This window comes from Salvelinus namaycush, chromosome 30 (genome assembly GCF_016432855.1).
Source record: "Salvelinus namaycush isolate Seneca chromosome 30, SaNama_1.0, whole genome shotgun sequence".
Classification (NCBI taxonomy): domain Eukaryota; kingdom Metazoa; phylum Chordata; class Actinopteri; order Salmoniformes; family Salmonidae; genus Salvelinus; species Salvelinus namaycush.
In genome coordinates, this window is record NC_052336.1 from 19,456,818 (window position 1) to 19,465,478 (window position 8,661).

Genomic DNA, 8,661 nt, shown 5'->3' on the forward strand with positions numbered 1-8,661 from the left:
GATGCGGCATCAAACTTCGCCTCCCCTGAAGAAGGAACCTCTCCCAGTTAGAGGCTGCAAATGAGAACGTGTTCTCAGTCAACTTACCTGGTAAAATAACGGTAAAATAAAATAAATAAATAAATAAATAAAAAACACTCATAACTCTTAGAGCTGTACAGAGAATGGACAGAAGATGGCAGTATTGCAGCACTCAACGGTCTCCCAGAAAATGGAGAGCCTGTTTGAATGCTGGTGACAGAAAAAACTTAGAACCAATTCGGTGTAGAGAGAATACATTTAATAACTTATTTAGGTTAAATTTACAGACTAATGATATTATTGTTATGGATTGGCTGACATGCGATATAAATTTAGCGAAGTATATGGTAAGTTTACACTTTGGAATGGAAAGAGTTGAGAAGTTGATTTTACTTATACGATAGTTTTGCTGCTAAACTTAGTTGGAGTAACTAGATGTTTTGCCTAGAGGCATGAATAAGACAGTCATTTTTGGTATTATATTGGCTAGTTGCTGCGTTCTGAATACAGGTTGAGCGCTAGTAAACGCATATCTTTATTTGAACTATACTAATCTATTTGATAAAAGTACTAAACCTGTATATTTAACATTTGATAATGATTTACCGGGTGTGGCCGTATTAAATTATGCTAGAGAAAATTGGTTGTGCCATTTAGAGGGAAAATGTGTACATTATAGCTTTGAGATACTTTTCAAAAGTTGCTGAAAGTTATTGGTTTTTGGTTTAGGTAACACCAGAGAATTCGAACAATAAGTAAACGTATTCTAAACGTGATCTGTTTTCATTATGGGGGACAAAGAACGACTCGCAACCTGGTATGGCTGGCATGAGAGTTTTTAAAGGGACAGTGTACGTTTATCACAGTTGTATGGTTAGTACATGAAACATCGGGGAAATTTAAAACGAATGATTTAAGGCTATTATCATAATTATTAGGTTTTGTTTTTGTGGTAAACGTTTTGGGTTAAGGGGTTTTCCGTGTTCCGAGAGACAAGATAATATTAGGTGTTTTACTTTCTGAGTTTTATTTAGACAAGGGACTTTGTTAAGATAAAGGGTTCTTTTGGTATGTCTAGATATGGAACACGAATGTAGGTGTAACCTTTTTGACCTCTTTTCGTTGCATTTTCCTGTCAATCACGGGGGGATCAATCACGGGGGGATGTAGTGAGAATAATGAAATTGTGGTCATTTGGGAATACTAGTTTTGAGGTAAATTGATATAATAGAGTTTATAATAGGTAAGGTTGATACCTGGCCAGAGCCAGGTATCAAACGGGGGAGGGGTACATTGTGGTCTAGGATAGGATGGGGCCTATTGGATAATAAACTAATTTAAAATTAAAAATTCTAGCTAAAAAATAGGCATAGAAGTTAAATATATAATCAGATAGAACAAATGATAAACTGTTTGTTAAACAAACCTGTATGTCCAAGATTTTATGCATTGCAGGTGAATTAAAGGAGAAGGTGATTCACTAGATCTGGGGGCATATCGCACTTGGAGGGTGAGACACACTGACACTGTCGAATGATCACAGAGTTAAGGAGAAGAACCGTTGCTAATAGAGTTCGGGGATCAACTCCTTAATGAAGAATTCCCTGCCCCCGACCTTTCCTCACTGTGTTTGTTCATAGAAGTGAAAGTGTTGCTTGGTCTCTGGCTGATGATGTGTTCTCTGGGAGAGGATGGGGCTTTACAGGACTGCTTGTGGTCCTGAGTTGTCTGTTTAGGATACGATGGGGATGTTACCATCACAGTACTGCCAGAACCACCACCAGTTCCAACAGACCAGGTTCAGCCGGCCTCCTCCACCACTTCAAGACCAAGTCCCACGCCATCACCTAAACTCTACAATCTGGTATAGGTAATAAATGTAAAAGACATCTCAGATAGTGACCAATTGGGGACTGATTCTGGTTATGAGGGAAGGGAGAATATGTGGTTGGCCTATAAAACACTTAATAGAAAGGACTGTGTCGTATGTGGACATGCCAGACCTATTCTGGCTGCTCACCCATTTGCCCTAAGTAATGGGGAAGGTTGGATGTGCATATTGGAAAGTTTAAGCCAAATTCAACCCTGTGTAAAACTCTGAGTCTTGTGTTCCCAGAAGTCCGTCCCCAGAAGACACCATGGGGGGTTAAGGCATATGGGGGATATTACAGCTGTAACACTGGTACAGGTAGAGGTATAGACTATGGGAGGTTCCCTGCTACTGCCTGCATTACTAATGTCACTATTAAATAGAGGTGTTGCTGATGTATGGTGGATGTGTGGACCTGCCAGGCGGTTGACCCCATTTTGAAAGGAGATTATCAGGGAACATGTGTTTTGGCCAGTCTGATAAACACCATTGCCTATTATTGAGGTTACAGCTAACCAACTTTTGGGAGCTGCACATGACAGAGGCTTGGGACCAACCCAGGAGACGGCAGAAACGTGACGCTCCTTGGTCCGAGGGTACAGATAACATTCACACCAACCTGTTGGGGGTCCCAATAGGGGTCCCCCACGAATTCCAGACATTAAACAGGAATGATGGCCTGTGGCATCTGATGCCCATCATTGGCCCAGCTATTGTTGATGCTAAGCATAATGCCTGGATCAATTATATCTACTATAATTAATAATGATTTGTTAAATACACCCACACAGCACTTACGGGAATGGCTGAACAATTGGATGCTACCTCTCAAACCAGTAGACAAAATAGACTAGCACTGGACATGATTCTGGCCATCCAGGGAGGCGTATGTAAAATGTTTGGAGAACAGTGTTGCACGTTTGTCCCTAACAATACTAGTTCGGATGGGAGCATTTCAAAAGCTCTGAGTGGGTTGGCAAGGTTATCAGTGGAGATGAGGGGTCTTGCAGGTGTGGAGGAGAGTGGACTGTTCCCTTGGCTGGGTGGTTGGTTTGGTAAGTACACTGCAATGATGATTACTGAATTTCTGACACTAGTTGTTGTTTTTCATTTCTGTGCTGCCTGTATCATACCTTGTTTGAAGAAGTCTGTTACAGATGTGGCAAGGGCCTCTGGTATGATGCCGCTGCTTGATGCTCCAGTAGGAGAGGCTGATACGGAATCAAGCTTTCGCAGGAGAGTGTGCCTGAAAGAGGAGGACCCTTGGTTTGCTGTAGTTGATGTTGTCGAATGAATAAAAAGTGATGTTTGTCCTCCCTGTTGTGAAGGTTTGAAGTTCCCGGGTGGCGACGAGCCCACCTGATACAGGTTGTATAGAGGGATGGACCTGAGGGTTTAACATATTCTCGTTTTTTGGTTACTAATGTGTCCAGGGGTAGTTCTTGGAGTGGTCTCCTTTTGGTCCTTGCTCATCCTTATCGTGGGCAAACTTGCAGCACCGCCCACTCTCGACGGTGCTATCCTTACAGCTACAGGGGTCTCGGGACTTACGAATAATTGGCTATTATTGGCTGAGGAGGCGGGCAAGGCCACCCACCAGAGCTGTGTGGTATGTATGGGAGCCCGTCCACTCCTACGCATTGTACCGGCTACCCTACCTGACGTATGTCTTCTTCCTGTTATGAAACATGACAACCCAACTGCCAACTGCTCCGTATGGGACAAGTTTTACCCTATTGTTAAAAGTACTATAAAGGGCCCCGATGTTTTCTTCTCGGGTTGCCAGGGCTAATTTCACTTGTATAAATATGTCCCTTGGCCCTCCAATGCTGGGAGCATTACCTTATGAATGGTGCAATAACACCCATAATCCTAATGCCCCTTTCCAACCTGTGTCTAGAGCTGATGTCTGGTGGTGGTGTGGAGGAAATCATCTATATGACCGCCTGCCAGGGAATGCCACTGGTCTTTGTGCTCTTGTCTCTCTGCTTCTTCCTGTTTCAGTGTATCCTATGGAAGTAAAGGACCTGATGGCCCGTGTAGAGAGGGACGGGGATTTATCCCGGTCCAAAAGATCAACAGGAGTGGATCCTGGAGACCCCACCTATATTGACGCCATAGGAGTCCCTAGGGGGGTACCAGATGAGTATAAATTGGTTGACCAAGTAGCCGCGGGTTTTGAATCATCATTTTGCTGGTGGTGTACAGTTAATAAAAATGTGGACCGAATCAATTACATTAATTTTAATGTCCAGAAACTGGGCAATTGGACTCAACAAGGCTTCGAGGCGGTCCATGGCCAATTGGAAGCTACTTCCCTGATGGCATTCCAAAATAGAATCGCGGTGGATATGTTGTTGGCTGAACGCGGAGGTGTTTGTGCCATGTTCGGGGAGCAATGTTGTACTTTCATTCCCAATAACACAGCAACTGATGGTAGTCTTACTGTTGCTTTAGAAGGTCTTCGTACTCTTAATGGGAAAATGAAGAGCCACTCAGGAGTGAATACCTCAATGTGGGACTCTTGGATGGATGCGTTTGGTAAATATAAGACGCTTGTTTCTTCCATACTGGTATCTATATCTGTCTTCGCTGCGATACTGGTGCTTTGTGGATGCTGTTGCATTCCATGTATTCGAACGCTGGCCACTAGGATCATAACTACTGCTATTGATCCCAACCAGACAGAGAAGGGACAGATGTTTCCTCTGCTTGCCCTGGAGGATGCTGAGCCAGGCTATTTGACTGATGACTGATTCAACGCCATTTATAGCTTTTGTCACGTCTCTTGTGAGACGTGAAGAGGGGGAATCAAAGCTTTATCTTCTGATAAAGTTTGCCCTATTCTGCCATTTATAGCTTTTGTCACGTCTCTTGTGAGACGTGAAGAGGGGGAATCAAAACTTTATCTTCTGATAAAGTTTACTCTAATTTTGCCATTTATAGCTTTTGTCCTAGCTTTTGTCACGTCTCTTATGAGACGTGAAGAGGGGGATTTGTAAGAAATACCATTGTAAATAACACAAGCATATTGCTATTACATTGTTATAACTAACTTCTTTCTAAGCAGGGTTTCTTACAAACTCATGAGCAGAACCTGAGACCCACACACACCCAAGGACAGAGGGCTGGCACAGACCTTCCATAAACACTGATAAGAAAAGAGTGCTTGGGTCTGCATTTCACGAAATAATGAGACACACACATAACCAAGGACAGAGGGCTGACATAAACCTTTCATAAACACTGATTAAATAGGAACATCTGCGCACACACCTAAATCTCCTGTTTTAGCTGAACATTTGATAACAAAGAACTTTTGCTATAAGACTCAGAAGGATGACGCACAGCTCATCAGGACCAATCTGAGAAGACAACAACCTGATCAGGACCAACCAGAAAACCAGATCTACCAGACTCAACCTACTTTCTGTCCTGTATAAAATGTCTATGTATTTCTGTTATCTGGGCTCTGTCTGCAGGTTCCTTACGAGCTGAATGAACGAGTCCAAGCATGCTTGTATCAGATATCTTTACCTCTGAATAAAACTGCTTTTTATTATACGAATATCCACCCTGTCCAGAGTCTCTACTTCGTCTCAGTTCTCCAGTAAACTTGTGTCATCAACAACAGCCATTCAACTAACACTAGTAGAATCATTTGGGGGAGCAAACTGTGCACTATGGTGAAGTTCATGGTCCATGTTTGCATATGTAAATGAGGTTAGTGTGTGTGATTGGCCGGCTTGGTGTTATCCCACCCCCTTCCGCTGGAGGGGTGCCGAGTGCATGCTTGGTGAGGAGGAAGGGGTCTCCATAGAAACCAAGACTTAGGGTGACTGGGCAAATGGTTTACTTTAGTAGTACAATACCACCAGGGTGCACTGGCAGCATGCCCAACCCTGGAGCACTGAGGGGGGAACAGGGTGGGAGGAGGACATTCATATTCAGAGTTTAACAAGGCAAACATGTACTTACCTCACACACAGAGACACTCACACATGCACATGCGCGCACACACACGCACGCACGCACGCACGCACGCACGCACGCACACACGCACGCTCACACACACACACACACACACACACACACACACACACACACACACACACACACACACACACACACACACACACACACACACACACACACACACACACACACTACTATTCAATGAGGGACCAGTGTGTGTGTGTGTGTGTTCATGATGTAATGCCTCCCTCTTTTCATTATTCTGAGCACATCCTGGGTTATGATCTCATGGGCAAAGGCACAAAAGCCCAGCCTTCTGCCCACTCCTACCAATCTGCCTACAGAGGGAGAGGTGAGGGGTGAAGAGAGGGAGGGAGCAGAGAAGGGAGGAGAGAAAACATGAACTCTGTCCTCTATCTTCTTTTCTGGGCTGTGGAACATACCGTTTTTAAAAAACCTAATTAGCTTAAAAGTAGATTTTAAATCTCAGTAAAAGGCTGTGTGGCTTGGTCCTGCTCTGGGAAGGAAAGCTCAGTCCTGCTCTACTAACATGTCGTCATCTCAAGTGCCCCATCAATGGGGGCCTTGTTAGCTGTGGGAGAGAGAACCCCCACCACCAGCCAACTCTTATCTGTGTTTTGGCTTTCTATTGAAGGTGCATGTTATTAGAGATGGTTTTAATAAGCACTGTCGAGACTGGGCCTGCCGCTGGTGAATAGTCATGGAGGACAGAGAGAGGGTCAGATAGGAACAGGAGTAAGGATGGAGGAGAAGGGGAGAGGGGGGGGTGGAGGGAAAGAGGAGGCAATATAAGTGGAAAGAGTTGCAGGAGTCTTAAGAAGGGAAGCAGGGAGCTCCTGAAAGCCTGTTCATAACGTTTCAAAGATATTCACATTTCCATCTGTGAGTCTTTGATGGAGATTTTGTGTAGCTTGAAATATGTTCATGCTAGATGAAATATGTTTATGCTAGATGAAATATGTTCATGCTAGATGAAATATGTTCATGCTAGATGAAATATGTTCATGCTAGATGAAATATGTTCATGCTAGATGAAATATGTTTATGCTAGATGAAATATGTTCATGCTAGATGAAATATGTTCATGCTAGATGAAATATGTTCATGCTAGATGAAATATGTTCATGCTAGATGAAATATGTTCATGCTACACATACGTAAAGAGAATGGAGCTTATGTCTGTACATTCTCTGGTGTCAGGGAGGCAAGAAGGATCTCTCCCAGAGATGTGCTGACCCGTAGTTGGCCCCTGTTACATCTGAAAAGCTTCAGAGCCATTCCAACATAGAGATCTTATAAACTGGAAACAGACATTTCCTCTGGTTGGGAAGATTTGGGGGAATGATTCAAACGACATCACCCATTTGGAACTATACACTCTTAGAAAAAAGGGCTCCAAAAGGGTTCTTCGGCTGTCCTCATAGGAGAACCCTTTTTGGTTCCAGGTAGAACCCTTTTTGGTTCCAGGTAGAACCCTTTTGGGTTTCATGTATAACCCTCTGTGGAATGGGTCCCCCTATGGGGACAGCTGAAGAACCTTTTAGGTTTGGATAGCACCTTTTTTTCTACGAGTGTAATCTTAATTATGGTGAAATTTCCAAATACCATGTGGCTTTTCTAAATACGGCCTGTTTATCCTCAACGCTCCAAAGCGTATCCATCCACTGCGTTAGTTGGTGTTGGACAGATAATGTCAGTGTGAAAAGAATGCTTCAGGAAAAGATGATCATTGTCGAGGGAAAGACCCTGTTTCATGAAGGCAGACTATTCCAAAGAGGAGAGAAATATATTGTTAATTTAGTCGTCTACTGCAGATCAATAGGAGGCAGTGAATGGCTTAGCTGAGCTGAGGGGCCAGGGTGTTCAGGGGGAGGTTTGTAATGCCCAGCGGTGCCTCTTTCTCTCGCAGGCCACTATCCCCCGTCTCACCCCTGTCTCTAGTGAGGACAAGTGGACAGATGCCTTCCTGCAGCCCTGTGGACAGGCAGACAGGGGCCTTGAATACTAATTGGCTTGTTTATTAATTTCCCAGAGCTCGCTCTCTCTGATACTGTAAGTTTGTCACAAGCTAAATTGTATAGTATGTGATGTGTGTCATGCATTTTGAGAAGAGGAGACTAGACAATAACTGTATTGTGTCTCCTTGGGCAAGCAGTTGACAGCTGTGCTATTTTTAAGGATTTCATCACTGAGAGTTATTGCCATTACTTCTCAATGTGACACATCAGGCAGATTAAATAATTCTTGTGGTTTTATAATATGAGTTTTTTTTGTTGTTGTGTCAACTGCCCTCAAACTACTTATCTTTGTTATTGGAGAGGAGGTGGGCTGCCAAATGGCCTTCTTGTAGAGAAAACAGTGTGCAGGCCAATCTTTCCTCTCCCCGAAGCTGTGTGTGTGTGTGTGTGTATGTGTGTGTGTGTGTGTGTGTGTGTGTGTGTGTGTGTGTGTGTGTGTGTGTGTGTGTGTGTGTGTGTGTGTGTGTTGTGTGTGTGTGTGTGTGTGTGTGAGAGAGAGAGAAAGATTGAGAGAGAGAGAGGGGAAGAGAGAGAAAGGGAGAGAGAGTGTGTGTGTGTGAGTGCGTGTGCGTGTTTATAGAGAGGCTGGTCTGTGGCATCTTACATTACTGTATTGGCCTCCAAGCCAGAGGCTGGGGGTTTACACGAATGGCAGCCTGAGAGCAGCCATGTATGCTCTACACATGCCAAGTGCCTTCCAAGGGTTATGTGGGTGCTGTGTGTAATTGTGTGTGTGTGTGTGTGTTTTGTGCAAGT